Here is a 17,960-nt window from a genome sequence, read left to right as displayed (position 1 = left end):
AGGTTAAGGCGGCTCAGGAGGGCACTTGAGTTACACTGGGCTTTGTGACTGCTATTAACATAAAATAATGCAAGTGAAAGGCTACAACTCCTGCGCTCATGACCGTCCCATTCTAAAGACTTGAAACCGTGACTCTCAGAAGGTGACTGGACTTCAGAAACCTACTCACCCAATGGCTTTCAGTGATGGTTCAACACTTGTCTTTTAGGAGCTTGTTTAGAGTCCCTTTCCCCTGTCTCATCAACAGGGGGCATCCTGGAAGGGACGACAGTGGTGAGGGAAGTGGCTTGAGGAGCAGATCTGGATTCCTGCTTGCCGGGTCTGTCCTCTGCCCCTACTGACAAGAGAGAAAATTGAGAGGGAGACTGGTGCCAAAACAACTTCCTGGTGCCACTGCAGAGAGCAATCTGGCTGGTAGTGGAGAAGTGATTAAGAGGTGGTGAAAGGGGGACTAGTAGAAATTTTTCCCCTGTGACTGATCCATAAATTTTGGAAACCTTGGTGATCACCCCTATTAAAAAGGCAAAAATATGGGTCACCAAGAGGTTATTCCAAGTTCATCCTGAGACACCGGTGCAGTTCTGCAACTAAACTTCTGACTCCTGATTCGTGTTCCACACCACCATTCCAGGATGAACCAGGTTCCCCCTAGCCTGTCACTGCACTCATAAATATAAGCAGATGAATCCACTTCCAGAATTCTTTTGCCTACTTCTCTGACTTTAAATGTCCATTCCAAACTGGAGTGCAGGAGCAAATATGTCAGGCAGTGAAAGCTTTCAGGGACTGTGCAACAAAGCCAGGAAGCCTAAAAGCAATAGGTAGAAAAAGACCAGAGAAACATCTGGAAAAAATAACAGTGTGCATAATTATGATAACAACTCCCAGAAAGGTCCCGGCTTAAGATTTCCAGGGATTCTCTTTTCCTTATCTGTTGCACACCCCCCAAAAGCAAAGCAGACATTTTTGCCCTGGCGCCTCCCCCCAACCATGCATAACTCCCAGCCCTCTGCGTCATTAAAAATGACAACTGCTTTATAAATCTTTCTAGAGTTTACTTTCGTATTTCTAATATTTATTTGCTTTGAACATGCAGGTGCCACAGACTTTCTTTTAATGATTTAAGATTAAATCATTAACTAACCGACCTCTCTGGAAACAGAGACCATATAAGAGGCAGTTCCTTCCTTTGAGAAGTGCTCAGGAGACCCTGCTCTGGGCTCTTTCTAAGCAAGACAACCCCTCTTCAGGAGGCTCCAAACATCCCGTGCCCTCCTCCGTCAGCACTTGTTAAGTCCCTGCTGCAGTGAAGCTGCCCATACATATTTAGATTAAACATCCAAGTAAAAATCTAAAGGAATGGAGGCTAATTCGAGAATGTAAGACCCATTAAACTATGCAAGTATGCATGAACTGGAAAAAGTGGATCCCATACATAGCACTATAGCCCTCAGCTGTTAGCAGGTGTGAGTCAGTCAGTTGTACAATTCATTTGTCTACCTAATTGCACTGAAGATAGGCTTTTACTTTGCCTATAACATCTCTAATGAGTAGGTTTTCAGTTCGATCTAACTAATTAATTCTTGTTAACTTCCTTTGCATTGCTGTTCTTTTAATTTAACCAGAGACAGCCCAGAGTCGCTACTAGTGTTTAGTCTCAACTAGATTACCCCTATTCATTAAGGGCTGTAATTGTTGGTCATACCCTTCCAAGCGGTCATTACAACCTCTGGCTTGCATATTGAATAACAGCAATTTCCTGACTCCAACAGACTCTTGTGTAAGGAAGGAGAAAATGCTAATAAAGAAAGAATAAATGATTCTCAACTCCATTCAGGGCTGCGTAGATTTCTTTTGCAGCAGAAATTGTACCGAGGCGGTAAAGCGGGCTTCTTGCAGGCCCCCTACCTCCACCCTGAGCGAAAACAATAAGAACCAAGTGAAGCATTCCCTGCTACTGTGATTACAGCATCCGTAAAAGTGATTATATGGCTGCTGTAATCAACTTCAATGAAAGCTGCCTGTTAGAGCTTCAATAATTACTCATTTCTGTTAACAGCTTGCTTTCAGTTTAGCACTTTGAGGCTAAGGTGGGGGGTGGGAACTAGGGGCATTTTAATAAAGGATCCCACTCACGTGATATTTTTGGGGGGTAAGTGCTTGTGTGTGGGCAAAAAAAAAAATGCACATGTAAGTTTTTTGTGCCTTTCTCAATAGCAGCCCCCTTTCATTTTAAGCTTAGATTCTATTTAACCAGCAAAAGCACAAGTTCATACAGGGTTCAATCATGTACTGAATGTTTACTGAAGGAGGCACAATAGTTTAAATAAAGTGGTGGTTTTAAATATTTTACCCATTTCTTTAAACAAATTGCCAATCCTTAAAGTCTGTGCTAAATACATTTCAAAAGCAAAATACCACAAGGACCTTTCAATAAAACCTCTGCATTGAGTGTTTCATTTACTCGCCTTCACTCCCCTCTGCTCTCTTGCTTTGGATGCATTTTATTATTTATTTTCTAGGAGAGGGCAAAGTTTGAGAGAATAAAATTTGTTCTAAATGCCTTCAAATATTTGTTCTCGATGCTTTCATGGTAGGAAATAAAACAAAAGAAGAGATTATTCTAAGCCCAGTGACATCAGTCACTTGGGTGGTCAGGTTTTGGACGTTCTGAGCAAGGTGTAAGCAGATGAATGAAGAAATAAATCAGACCCACTAGATCATGCCTCTCACAGGCCTCACTCTCAACATTTCTGAAAAACAAACAAGTTGCATAAACATAATATTTTAAAAACCAGAACAATAGAGACCTTATTTTCATCAAAGCAAGATAACTAAAGCACAAAAGTTCTCTGAGTCCAGACACCATCCAATAAATCGACTCTCCTTTCTGGGCTCCCAAAACATCACTGCAAACAGAAAATACTGAAAATCTTACAAGAAAGTTGAACCAGGTTGGATTCCCATGCCTTTAAAGGCCAGATAATTTGAAAAATTTCTCAAAATTTGTATGTACTTTCATACCAAATCTAAAGTGTTTTTGCCCCATACAATAAATAAAATTCAAAACACATCAAATTCAAATTCTGGTGCTTTCAAAAAATTGCTTAAAAAAACACCCCTTTAACTTTATTTTTTTAAAATATTTCTCAAATGACTAAATGGTTAATGAGGAAAGTCTACTAATATTTAGAAGGTGTGGATGAAAAAAATTGTGTTTATCAATAGTTATACTCCTATTTATTTTGATTTTACTTCTTTTCTTTGAAGGGTTCAAATTTCACCTATTTCAAGGTTTCACTGCATTGTCATATACAACACAGAGCAAGAGGGTAGCTTGTCTAGGAAATAAACCTTCTTCAGCAGTACCCATGACAATGTTTAGCATGTAAACAGACTCCACACTTCTGGGACTTACTGATTATTTAATACTGTAGGAAACATGTTTTCATTCATCTTTCTTTGTAGCTGTTTCACTGGTTCAAATGGGCTTTCATCTAAACTATATCTTGCTATCCCTAGCTGGTTTGCCTCAGGGGATAGAATGTCGGCCTGTGGAGTGAAGGGTCCTGGGTTCAATTCCAGTCAAGGCTACATGCCTGGGTTGCAGGCTAGATCCCCAGTTGGGGATGTATAGGAGGCAGCCGATAAATGATTCGCTCACGTTATTGATGTTGTTATCTCTCTCTCCCTCTCCTTTCCTCTCTGAAATCAATAAAAATATATTCAATAAGTTAATTAACGATGTCTTCCTAACCCTAACCCTCTCTTTGCTCATAACACCCTCAGCTCTGATTTTGTTTCAGAATGAAGCATCCTCCATTGGATTGTGTATTGATGTTTATAGCGCAGCTGACTTCTTACTGAAGTCTGGTTGTGTGTACTGTGGAGGATAGGGGTGAGCTGAGTGTGAAGTGAATGGGCTATGAACTGCTGAGATGCAGAGGGTGGGGAGTAAGTATCCAGAGAGATTTTCCCCATTGGTAGTTTAAGGCTGTTGTTTCAATAGCACTCCTAGCTTTCTGTCATCAGCAAGTATATGGGATTTCAAAACCAAGTTTATTGTGCTAATTCTATTTTCTTCCTTATGGCCAAGCCATGATTGTCTCATTCTAATTTGAATTGTCCTATCATATTCCCCATTAGATTATTTTTGTACTTTTATAAAGAGGAAAACATGAAATTGCATATTTGGGATTCTAATAAATATCGGAAAATCCCTATTTAGTGTCAAAATTTTGAGGAAGAATGTAAGTAATATTAATAGAGCTTTAAGACTATTTTATTTATAAGTTACAACTTAAACATGAAATATAAAATTTAGATTTTGATTAGCATCTCTATAAAATTCACTATATGTGAAACATAAAATAACCAGGGTCATTGGGAAGATTTGGGGGTTATTTTTGGCTTCTGTTTAAAACAACTCCATTCTACCAATATCTCAAAGAGTTGCCACCAGCATATACAAGCCAGATTTATTCCATACAGGCTAAGAACCTAGCATGCTGTATTCTAAAAAAATGTATTCTCTGAGAAAAGAGATAAGGTGAGCCTTTGAAGTCAAAAGCAAGCAGAGATTTTCCAGGGTGGTTCTTCCACTAAGATTTTTATATTATAGTTGGGTCCTGCAGTTTCTAGTTTAGTGTTTCTTCTGGTTTCTAAACTCTATGGTATCTGTCTTCTTTTGTTTATGTGAAATAGTATAGCCCAGGTGTCTCTAATAAACAGCCAATATTTGATGGGATTTCAGGTCTTTCAAGCCAGGGCATCAAAACAGACAAGTAAATTGGTTATGTTCTGACATATTATACTCTTTTTTTAAAATCATTCTATTTTTCAATTACAGTTGACATACATTATTATATTCATTTCAGGTATACACCCCAATGATTAGACATTACATAACTTACTAAGTGATCATCCTGATAAATCTCCCACCCATCTTACACCATACATAGTTATTAGAATATTATTGACTATATTGCCTATGCTGTATTTTACATCCTCATGACTATTCTGTTACTAACAACTTGTGCTTTTTAATCTTTTTACTTTTTTCACCCATCTCCTTATGCCCCTTCCCATAAAGCAACCATCAAAATGTTCTCTGTATCTGAGTCTATTTCTGTTATGTTTATTAGTTAAATTATTTCTTTAGATTCAATTGTTGATAGATATGTATTTATTCCCATTTTATTATTTATAATTTTTATCTTTTCTTCTTTTTCTTAAAGAAGACCCTTTAACATTTCATATAATCTGGTTTGGTGGTGATGAACTCCTTTAGTTTTTCTTGTCTGGGAAACTCTTTATCTGTCCTTTGATTATAAAAGATAGCTTTTCTGGGTATAGTAATCTTGATTGTAGGTCCTTGCTTTTTATCACTGTGAATATTTCTTGCCAATCCCTTCCGGCCTGCAAAGTTTCTGTTGAAAAATCAGCTGGTGGTCTTATGGGAGCTCAGTTGTAGGTAACTAACTGCTTTTCTCTTGATGCTTTTATGATTTTGTCTTTAACCTTTTGCATTTTGATTATGATGTGTCTTGGTGTGGGCCTCTTTGGGTTCATTTTGTTTGGGACTTGGCACTTTCTGGCATAATGTATTCTTTGAACACGAAGATTGGCCTCAAGCCTTTTAGCAGGAGATGATTAAGAAAGACAGGCTCAGTAGGTACTGAGAGAAAGTGGTATGTTAGTGCTGTAGCTTCTGGCTGCCTTATCATTAGATAAGCTTTTGCCTCCCAATCATCCACTCCACCAAATACTAGCATTCTCTAGTTGTTGGGATTGGGAGCTGGGCATAGGGAAGAAACTCTACAAAGATTTCCAGTGTGAATATATTCACAATTAGTCACTTCATTTGCAAACTGAAGGTACTGGAGTTAATACTCTGTATAATCTTTGCTAGGAGGCAAAATAATGTCATTTTGATCCTCATTGTCCTGAGAATTGGTAAACTGCAGGATGCTCCCAATTTGGACCACCTGCCACAGAGCTTTATAAAATGCTTTCAATAAATATTTGCTTCATTTGATGTTACGGATTTTTACATTAATTGGAATATCTACCTTTAAAAGAATTATCTTACATGGATTTCTTACTACTGAAAACCCCAAACTTTTCAAAGGAAGGAAGTAGGATTTAAAATAATTCTCTTTGGTTTTAGATTGGCCATAGGGTCCAAGGCCTCACCAATCTATAGAGGAAATGACAAGTGTCTGTTATAAAACTATTTTAACATTATTCACCTAATTTTTCTTATGGTATTCTTGAGTATCCAAACCTGCCTTTTATTAATGTTCCTGAATGTTTGGACATGATTTTGTCTAAAATTCCTAGAAAACTATTGTATTCATCAAACTTCATGAAAAAAATTTGCTTAATATCATATCTGCTTTGGAATTTCCCCTACACTTCAAGATGTTGCTTTTATTATAGCTTAAGCTCCAGATATAATGATGAAGAATACGTTAATACATTGATGATATTGTCATTGGTGAGAGAGTAAAGTGGTATAATTCTTTTGGAGGGCAATTAGAAGGAGTCTACCAAAATTTAAAATATGTATATCTTTCAAATCAATAATACTCTTCTAAAAAATTATCCTGCCAAAAATATTTTACAAGTGTATAAGGCAATGTGTATAGAATGTTAACTGTGGTATTATTTGTATTACCATAAAAGAATTGGAGACAACCAAAATATTCATCAATAGAAGAAAAGTTAAATAAAGTATGGCACAGCCATGAAAATAAATTAGAATGATGTGGAAAGATGCCCACAATATACTGCTGAGTCTAAAAAAAAAGCAAGCCAATTTTTTAAAATTGTTTTATTGCTTGAAGTATTACAAAGAGTATTACATATGTCTCCTTTTTTTCTCTCCTTGACCTTCCCCTTGCTTCCTATACCCCCCAGTGTCTTGTGTCCATTGGTTATGCTTATATGCATGCATACAAGTCCTTTGGTTGATCTCTTACCGACCACCCCCAACCCTCCCCGGCCTTCCCGCTGTAGTTTGATAGTCTGTTCGATGCTGCTTTGCCTCTGTATCTATTTTTGTTCATCAGTTTATAATGGTCTTAATTATCCATAAATGAGTGAGATCATGTGGTATTTTTCTTTCATTGACTGGCTTATTTCACTTAGCATAATACTCTCCAGTTCCATCCATGCTGTTGAAAATGGTAAGAATTCCTTCTTTTTTACAACAGCATAGTATTCCATCATGTAGATGTACCACAGTTTTCTAATCCATTCATCTGCTGATGGGCACTTGGGCTGTTTCCAGATCTTCGCTATGGTAAATTGTGCTGCTATGAACATAGGGGTGCATCTATCCCACTTCTAGGAATATATCCCAAGAAAAAAACAAGCAATTTGAAGAACAACATGCATGGTATCTTTCCATTATTAGTTTAAAATTTACATACATGCATTGACAAAGGATCTAGAAGAATACAAACTTACCTGTACAATGGTATCTGAGAAATGGGTCTGGGATTCTGGGGAGTGAATTTTATTTCTGACTTTAGATCCTTTTTAGTTGAGTAATTTTTTTAATAAGTAAAACTTCTTATTATTAAAAATATTTATAATTTATTTTTCAGGATTTAATGAATAAATTCATTGGGAATCTGTAGTTTTAAAATATCTACTATCATTAATCATAGGATATTTCATTTTAAATAATGAAAAAAAAGATTATTGGGTTCTGGAATAAAATGAGAAATATAAGACACTGAATATCAGAATAAAATCCATTTAGAAAATATAAAAGTAATCATTTCATAATGATTTTCTCAATCACATTATGCATCTAGATTGGTGTTGGGGTTAAAAAAGCAAAATTTTACTCAGGCTAGCTTTTAAAAGAGGCTTTATTTTGGAGAATAGGCATAGACTGGAATTGAAGCTGAAATTTTGGGAATTAAAGAGTTCCTGTAGACAGGTTTTTGTCTTCTCTCTGTGTCAAACATGCTTTTGTTTGCAAGTAAGAAAAGCAATCAAACTGGCTTAAACAATAAAGGGTACTGAGTGGTTTAAGTTTAAGAAACAACAGGCAGATCTATAACTTCAGAAGCAGTTTGATCTAGCAGCTCCAAAATAACACTAAAGCCCATGTCTTTTTATCTTTGTCTCTATTGTCAGTGGTTCTCAACCTTGGCTGCACATTAGAATCACCTGGGACTCTTTTTAAAATCCTGATTTCTGGGCCTCATCCTCCAGAAATTCTGTTTCTTTGTTACTAATGTTGTGGCCCCACCCAAGAGGTTCTGGGTTGGCAGGAGGTGCTCACTCTTACACCCCTGTCCTTGGTAGCTTGCTTGCCTGCTGCTGCCATTGTGGCCCCGCCCCTTAACAAAGAAACAGAATTTCCGGAGGATGAGGCCCAGAAATCAGAATTTTAAAAAGATTCCCAGGTGATTCTAATATGCAGCCAAGGTTGAGAACCATTGCTCTATGTTATTTCCATGGTGTCAGCTTTATCCCAAGGTTGACCAACTTTGAGATTCCAAAATGGTTACCAAGAGTTCTCAGAAATACACTTTTCTTACTTCCGGCTGGGAAGAGAGAGAGGGTCTCTTGTCTAGCATTCATAACAAAAATCTTGATATACACCGTAATTGCTTGGACTGCATTCCCACCCTTAAGCCAATCTCCATGGCCAGCTGATTATGTGCTTGTTGGCTTAGCTTGGGTCATTGTTTCACTCTGATAGAATGGTTGAAGTCACATGCTCAGAATCACATAGTTGCCTAAATGACAATCAGGGTTGCTAAGAAGAGAATCAATGCTGGGGAGACAATCTAGGAGTGCTCATTGTGGTCTCCTAAAGCATACCTGATTCTCCATGGCCACAAGCTCCATGCTCCTGTCTCCACTGGTCTGTTTTTCCTGTTTACCATATTTCTACTCCTTTCTACTCTTCTGTCTGCTTACTCCCCACTTCCACCTATCATATTATCACTTTTCAACTTCAACTTCCACAGTGCTGAAAATTTACTTTTATGTTTCTTAATTCATATCTCAAAATTGAGATTCCTATTGGCCCCACTCATTTTTTAAAACCAGACCACAGGTATTGGCCAGCTGCAGATTGGTTGTCTTGAATTAGATGTACACCACTGGTCCAATGCTCTGTAAATGAGGGTGAAGTTTGGATAGTCCAGTCACATGGTCCAAAACATGGCAGCTTGAGTCAGAAGGGCTTTTCCTGTGGATGGAAATGTAGATGTGGTACATTGTCTCAAAGTTTGAATAACAAAAGACTGTACCTTTTCTTATGGGACCTTTGGTATATATAATTTCACTTTCCTTTTAGTTTCTTTCATAGTTTGTATCCTATTTGTTTGCTTGCATTTTGGGACTTAATTGGGACACATATTCTTCTTTTGAAAGTTGGGTTGATTTTTGGAAACAGCCAGAAATTATAGAGAGCTGTTTCTGATTAAGGGTAATGAAGGTAGGTATTATAAATTTGTCAAAAATGAGGGGCGACTATAAAAAAGATAAATTATCTTTTGTTGTTCATAAACTGACCCTGAAGGCAATTCCAAGAGGAATTTTAAAAGTGTTTTGAGCAAAAATGACAGCACATTAAATAATTGTGTTATACTCCTGAGGTGATTGCTTCATTTGAAGGACAAAATTCAGGTATTTGTTCAGGTTCGTGAGCACGTGTGTGCATGCCACATTGTTACATTGTGATTAATCTTCATTCCATAAAAATGATGGAAACACTGGTCTGAATCTAAGTTCAGGAAGAGCTGATATTTAATAGGTAAGCCTTGGAACAGTGGTATTGGGTATTCATAACTGTGATTCCTTCCAATTGGGTCTGATGTTTATTGGTAACTATCAATAAACTAGTGATCCGGTGCATGGGTTTGTGCACATTGAAAGGAAATTAGAAGGTGGCCAGTGGAGCGGGGTGGGACTGGGAGAGACGGGCTGGAAACACCCTGGGGCCAACCTCCTGTGGTCCCTCCCTGGCCAACTGCAACTGGGGTGGCACCGTGGCTCAAAGGGTGTGGCTCAAATGGCGTCTGCAGAGTGAGCGGGGTCCCTCTGGCAGGTGGAGTCCCTCAGCCTGGCCTGCGAGGATCTGGCTAAAACCAGCCCTCCGACATCCCCCAAGCAGTCCCAGAGTGAGAGAGGGCACTCTGCAAAATTTCTGTCATATAGGATGTGACGCAAGTGTGCAGTAAACCAGATTCGGGGCTGACAGTGCCCCAGCAACAACATAACCCATGGCCAAGGTGGAATCGTGTGGCCCCATGAAGAACTGGGCTCCCTCCTTTCTGGTTTTGGGGTGCATCACTGGAGAACCGCCGCTGCCAAGTCACTGTAGCTCTGCAGCTCCTGCATTGAGTGTCTGCCCCCTAGTGGTCAGTGTGTGCCATAGCTACTGGTTGGATGGACACTTAGCATATTAGCCTTTTATATATATAGACTAGAGACCTGGTGCACAAAAATTTGTGCACTGGGGGGGGGGGTCCCTCAGCCCGGCCTGTGCCCTCTCGCAGTCTGGGACCCCTCGGGGGATGAGTACCTGCTGGCTTAGGCCCGCTCCCCAGGGGATTGGGCCTAAGCTGGCAATCAGACATCCCTCTGGCAGCCCGGGAACCCTCGGGGGGTGTCCACTTGCCAGCGGGGAGCAGGCCTAAGCTGCAGTTGGACATCCTTAGCGCGCTGAGGAGGCAGGAGAGGCTCCCACCACCACTGCTGTACTGGCAGCCGTCAGCCTGGCTTGTGACTGAGCAGAGCTCCCCCTGTGGGAGCGCACTGACCACCAGGGGGCAGCTCCTGCATTGAGCGTCTGACCACTGGTGGTCAGTGAGTGTCATAGTGACCAGTCATTCCCAGTCATTCTGCTGTTAGGGTCAGTTTGCATATTACCCTTTTATTATATAGGATAATTGATGACCATTTTAAATATCACCTCTGATTTGGGCTTCTATCATCAACCACTAACTCCTGTGCAGTAAAGAGAAGAAATTATGGACTATTCTATGGAACACATAAATACCTCAGTAAAACTCAAAGGCCAGGGTCAGGTCATGACTAATCCAGAAAAGGTGTGTAAGAGGTGAATCCAAATTACTATTGTGTCTCTAATCTATACTAATAAAAGGGTAATATGCTAATTAGATTGGATGTCTTCCAGACATCCATCCAGACATCCTTCCGGACAAAGCCACGGTGGTGGGGGCTGAGGCAGAGGTGGTTAGGGGTGACCAGGCCAGCAGGGAAGGGCAGTTAGGGGCCATCAGGCAGGCCTGCGAGGGGGCAGTTAGGGGTGATCAGGCAGGCAGGCAGAGGCAGTTAGGGGCAATCAGGCAGGCAGGGGAGCAGTTAGGGGCATCAGGCAGGTAGACAGAGTGGTTAGGGGTGATCAGGCAGGCAGGCAGGTGAGCGGTTAGGAGCCAGTGGTCCTGGATTGTGAGAGGGATGTCTGACTGCCGACTTAGGCCTGATCCCGCATCCTAAACTGGCAGTCGGACATCCCCCGAGGGGTCCCAGGTTGGAGAGGGTGCAGGCCGGGGTGAGGGACCCCCCTCCCATGCATGAATTTCATGTACCGGGCCTCTAGCACTATTATATTTGCTATGTTTCCAGAAGACCTTGGATTTCTTAAGATTTCCACTAAGAACTAAAGACATTTGAGAACAACAATCTAAATAGCATGGCTTTCACTAGTAGTCTTTGTTGAATACTTTCTACAGAGATGTGGGGGATGTGGAATAGGCAGTATTACCCCCAAGGAGATTACCATGAGAACGTGGAGGTGTTTCACTTCTGATGAGCTATTTAGCGGAGAACTGGTTATTTGCCATCATTATTGAGAATGATTTCTTCTTTCCTCCTCATACAGTAATATCCATTTCCTCATACATTCTTTTTATTTCACAAATTTATTTTAAAATTTATATTTTAATTATCCTGACATACAATATTATATTTCTTTCAGGTATACAACATAGTGATTAGACATTTATACACCTTACAAAGTCATTACACCATAAGTTTAGTATCTGTCTGAAACCATACATAATTATTACATTATTATTAACTATATTCCCTATGCTTTGCTTTATATCCTTATGACTATTATTATAACTGGCAATTTATAATTCTTAATCTTCTTCACCTTTTTCATTCATCCTTCCAACACTCCTCCCATCTGGTAATCATCAGTTTGTTCTCTGTATTTATGAATTTGCTTCTGTTTTGTTTATTCACTTATTTTGCTTGGTAAATTCCATTTATAAGTGAAATCATATGATATTTGTATTTCTCTATCTGACTTATTTCACTCAACATAATACAGTGTAGGTCCATCCATGTGGTTGTGAATGGTAAGATTTTATTCTTTTTTATGGCTGAGTAATATTCTATTGTACCACATCTTTATCCAGGTCTTTCAAAGGACACTTAGGTTTTCAATAATCATGAGTTAATATCAGGCAAAAAAAGAGTGCTTGAACATAAGGGCCATATAAGTGGTGAGGTATTACCATGATATATATAAAATCAATTGAGACTTGAGTTTGAATTCTGGCCCAGGCAGTAACTAACTGTGTTGCCTTAAGGAAAACCTTTGGAAAGTTTTTCACTTCTTTTCAAACTCTGTTTCATTATATGTGTAAAATAAACAATATCAAATGAATTAATGCATACAAAGTACTCTTATAGTCAACTTCTTATACTTTCAGATAAAACATTAGTAATCAAAAAGGGCATACCTTTCACCTTAATCTAATCTATGCTATCATTTGTCATGTTCATTCATACAATATGTGTGAAGGTCCTTCTATGTACTAAGATCTCAGTTATCCTCATCAAGACAATAGCAGATAATATGCTTTTATAACCCACTCCAATTCCACCTATATCAATTTTTACCCTTCAACATTGCCCCTAAAGTTGATTTTTACCTGCTTTTATCTATATGAAAATATTGTAGTGATTTTCCTTAGAAATCAGACTTTTGTTAGGGATGAGCCTGAGTCTGGCAGGGACACAGTTGTCATAGGAGATTGTGGATGTTGGTAGGGGTTGGGGGAATGGGGCAATAACTAGGCATCCCAAGTTGATAATTTATAATTGATCCAGAAGCCTCATCCTACACTTATCCTGAAGTTCCCATCTATGTTCTATTGTTTAATGAAAGAAGAAATTAATTAATTAAGAATATGTGCAAGAAAGCCCAGGGGTTACATTTTTAATGTAAAATAAAAAGCTTACACCTAGTCAAGTGGCTTTAACAATGAAGTTCAACCACAGGGATGGCAACCTTAAAAAGCAAGGCCCAGGCCAGAGGGGTGTGTGTCTGAAGACTTTTCTTTCACCACCGACCTTGCTTTGTCTATGGTTAGTTGAGTATTGTAGACACGAGGTCATGGTCTTCAGTTTAATCATTTTGGGGGCCTTCAGCATCACTTTGGTTCAGGGACACAGTTGAAATTCTGAACTCCAGTTAGGCATTTTGCAAATCCTGCTACTTGGTCATGAGGCCAGCATTTCTCTCTCATAGCACTTGTCCCGGTTTTATTTGCTTTTATGGCACCTTTATTTAACAACTTATGAACACCCTGGGAGTGTACATTACTCTTTTTTTGTTTCCCTAGAGACTAGTTCAGTGTCTAGATGGTCAATAACTGCTTATTGAATAAATGAATCCATGAAAAATAATGGTGAAGACACAAGAACTGTTCCTGGCTAGAGCTAAATCTCTTACCACAATTATTAAACTAGTAGTGTGAAAATCAATCAACTTTCCTTTCTACAATTGTGGGTTCAGGTAGTACCTCCATTGAAAAAGAATGACTCATTGACATGAGGTTGGTTCTAGTTTCCTGATTAGTTCTTCTGTTTCCAGGTAAAGTTTTGGAAGCCCCTTTTAATGCTGCCTGCTGTTCATAGGGCCCCCAGGTCATTGCCCCACATAGTGACATCATCTCATTAGTTTTGCAGAAAGGTGAGATTTACAACTTCTGTAGGAGTTTTCCTGTACAGAGTAACAGGAAAGGAAGCTGTAACTGCTTGAATTAGCACAACATATTTGCTTTCCTTCCGGCTTCCATAAATTCTTAGGATGACACAGAATCAACATTTCCGATGATTATGTCTGGCTTGTAAATTGTCCTCCAAATTGTCACCTTTTCATCCTAGCACCACACCTGGAGGACTTAGCTATAGGAATAGCCCTGACCTTTGGCCTTAAAGTCAAGGTTAATTGGTGGCAAGGTTACATGATTTGCCATTCCTTTCAAATTATGACTTAGGAATTCTACTAGGTTCTTTTTTCAGAAGTATTTGATTTTTTTTCTTTTTACTAGAAAACTTTGTATTGTCAAGAGCTCTGTTATAAGACTCAACCCAAGATTCTTTTAAAAATGTCAAAGTCACACTTAGCTCCTTGAAAACTGGAGTCCCTAACAAAGGACTCGCTAGTGATTGCTTGCAGCAGGTAAGTCACAGCTGTTCTTGAAACTCATGGAAATTCCAAGTACTGCAGTCTGAATAAAATATTCAGAAAATACTTATTTATTAGTTAATCCAGTTATGGTTAAAAACCAAGAAGGACATACATTTTATTTTTAATTTCAAGATAGAAAAGTAAACAGAATCCTAAATATCACATTTCTGTGGACATTCAGAATTAAAGAGTAGTACTTTTGACTAAATGTCGGTATACTCCTTAGAGGTTACAAAGAAAATCTTTTATATTAGGACATATTTGAAGGAACTAGGAGAATGTAAGCTGTCCATTCAGGTTGACATTCATAAATTATCTTGAACAATGTATAATATACATAGGAAAATGTAGGTAAGTTCTGAAAACTATTATTTAATTCCATTTTAAATTAGCTCAGAATTTGATCAATAAAAAACAACATTTTTGTGGAAGGGTAAACTTGGCATTAAGGCTATCCAATGAGAGGAAGGAAGGAAGGAAGGAAGGAAGGAAGGAAAGAAGGAAGGAAGGAAGGAAGGAAGGAAGGGAGGAAAGAAGGAAAGAAGGAAGGGAGGGAGGGAAGGAGGAAGGGAAGGAGGGAGAGAGGGAGGGAATTGTAGCATTGAATGACCCTTTTTTTATGACTTCCAAGAGAGAGAGAGAGAGAGAGAGAGAGAGAGAGGAATTGCTTATTTGTAGGCTCCCTATGGCTGCACATTGTATCTATTTCCCCAGCAATGCTCATCTCCCTCACCCTGGCTCTCACCTGAGCTTTCTCATTCTTATTTGGCAGACTTCCCTGAGGAACCATCATCTCCGGTAAAGGGATTTTAAATGACTAATAATCCAAGGCAAAGACAAACAGGTTGGGTCCTGCTTCTTAACCCCTTGAACGTTATGCATTTAAATAAATTTATTATCCCAAAGAAGAATGTTTGCTCATTGTAGCAGAAAAGCATTTGCTTCCATCATCTTGCGCAATCACTGTTTTAATCTGACCAAAACATTTAGAAATTGTTTCTGTCTTTGTGAAGTAGAAGTTTAAAAAAATGACAAAATAGGACCACAATTGGACAACTTTTAGTATTATCTGGATTTGTCTCTAAAACAATATTGTTTTTAATCTTGGAGAAATAAAAATGGAAAGACTTTAAGTCACTTGACCAAGTACCCAAACTACTTCCTGCTAGAAGCCAGGAGACAGCTTTTGCTCTATTTGAGTGTGTGTTTGCTCTTTCTAAGGAGAGAGCAGTCATTAGGAAGGGTTTTTCCTATTGCCATTATTACAATAGGCCTGCAGTATAGATTGGGTAAACAACATATTCTGGGGTAAGATTTTTATGGATTTCAAGTGTTTGTGTTGACTCCAGAATATATGCTCCTCGTTTCCCTCCCTAGTAGTTATAATTTCTGTTTTGTAAAACATGTATTTCTTAGGAAACAGGCTCTTCTCCTGACATTAGGGTTAGAGCATGTAAACCAGGCCAAGCCTGTGAATGCATTCCCTAGTCCAGTCTCAGTGATGTTGAAGGGGCTATGTGACTAAAGCTGGATAATCAGGACTTGCTAAAAATGCTGAAGTAATGCTCTTTTTCTTCCCGGTTAGAGCATGTAAACCAGGCCAAGCCTGTGAATGCATTCCCTAGTCCAGTCTCAGTGATGTTGAAGGGGCTATGTGACTAAAGCTGGTCCAATCAGAGGATAATCAGGACTTGCTAGAAATGCTGAAGTAATGCTCTTTTTCTTCCCCGACAAGAAAGAGGAAGCAGGTAGGCCAGGAGATTGGGGACCTCATCTTAGCACCACAATAGGAGTCCTCTTTAGGAAGAAGTGACGTTACAAAAGGCCGAAGAGAGAAAAACTGGAAATAGGTAATTGGTGGGAGTATTGAATGACTGGATTAAACCTTACTTAATATTTGCCATATTTCTGCAGTATAAATTCTTTTTTTAATTTAAATTAGTTTGAGTTATGTTTCACTTAACTGTAATTGGGTGCATTTCAATTGATACTGTAATAAGTGCTGGAAGGCAGCATGGTTGTAGGATAGGAGTCAGGACTGGAAGTCAATTATGAATTTACCATGAGTGTGTCATTAACTGGGTGTGTCTCCCTCATCCATGTATGGATATCCCAAGGTTTTATTCTCAGAGATAAATATGGAGTCTCTGAAATCTCTACCCTCATAAAAATGAGTATAAATATTTATTTGTTGTATTGAGATGATCAAAGGCAAATTTTTAGGAAAGATGAGCTATTCACTGTTGTGTGTGTGTGTGTGTGTGTGTGTGTGTGTGTGTGTGTGTTTATAAGTGCTGATAGAAAATGGTTCTGTGAGCTGGAGTATGTTTATGTATCACCATTGGCCTCCACATACTCCCCACCATGTGAAATTCCAGTGGACAACAGAGAAGAAGCGTGGAAGGTGACAGTATTGGAGTATCAGGTAGAGTGTGGGGAATAAAAAATATTGTATTTTAAAAATAAGTAGCTATTTAAAAGAATATCTTTTACTGAAGAGATTTTTTAAAAAATAAAATGGTCAAAAGTCATGTCATATATCAGGCCTCTAAAACAACATTTTCTCTTACCTGTGGAAGGATCTGCCACAGCAATTTAAGAAGAGAGAAAGGCAAAGCCTGAGGCCCGGAAGGATTCTGAGAAATGAGCGAGAGCAATCCGAGGTATGCAGAAATGCAGAAAGCTTTGCCTTCGTCGGCATTTCTGAAACCTGGTGGGATCGTGCTCATAACCAGAATGCAGGCAGTCCTATCAGGGCATTAGAATTCAAGAGAGCTAATTTTGGGGAATTAAAATACGAATCTAGTGAGTATGGTATTGAAGGAGGGAATACTAAGACCCAGGAGAAGGGCAGGCTGCTGGAGTATCCACCATAATTAAAGCAGATTACAATTGCTCTGAGAAAAGAAGAATGCAAAGAGTAAGAGTATCCAACGTGCATGATCAAGACTGATGGGACAGGGGCTCTGTAATGGCAGTGAGGAAATTGGGAGGGAACCCTAGAGAAATTTCTCATAATACCTATTCTTTTTTTTTAAGAGGAAATGATAATTATGATAAAACCAGAACGAATAAGCTGAATAAAGGAGCTAAGTTGAAGAACAGGCATTTGCACCTCATATGGAAAGCAAAAGCAAGCAAGGCAACTAATATAAATCAGAATAAATGAGATAATGCTTTGTTTTTAAACTCCTTTAAGAAAAGGGGCATGAAAAAAAACACTTTCAAAAATACTGACACTTCTGTTAGAGTCACAAAGCAGGAAAAGAATTTGAACAGGTACACTGACATATTTGGAAATCCACAGAACAAGATGACAGACATAAAACAGCTGATAAGGAAGACAGATGTTTAGACCCACTGATTTTTGCTCTATCCACTGAGCCAAACCGGTTTCGGCGAAGACAGATGTTTAGACCCACTGATTTTCCTCTCTGTGAAAAGTGGGAAAGCGAGTGTGCAGGAGGCTTTG

At 38.9% G+C, this 17,960-nt stretch overlaps 1 long non-coding RNA gene across 1 annotated transcript; it reads left to right on the top strand.

Moving 5' to 3' along the window:
- Positions 1-12,337: 12,337 nt before the first annotated feature.
- Positions 12,338-17,551, top strand: LOC106724601. Its single transcript, XR_001360452.1, has 3 exons — positions 12,338-12,365; positions 14,349-14,479; positions 17,528-17,551. It is a non-coding gene; the product is annotated as an uncharacterized LOC106724601 (long non-coding RNA).
- The last annotated feature ends 409 nt before the right edge of the window (positions 17,552-17,960 follow it).

Source organism: Myotis brandtii, unplaced genomic scaffold (assembly GCF_000412655.1).
Source record: "Myotis brandtii unplaced genomic scaffold, ASM41265v1 scaffold90, whole genome shotgun sequence".
In the NCBI taxonomy this organism is placed as follows: domain Eukaryota; kingdom Metazoa; phylum Chordata; class Mammalia; order Chiroptera; family Vespertilionidae; genus Myotis; species Myotis brandtii.
This window is presented reverse-complemented; position numbering and strand designations above follow the sequence as displayed.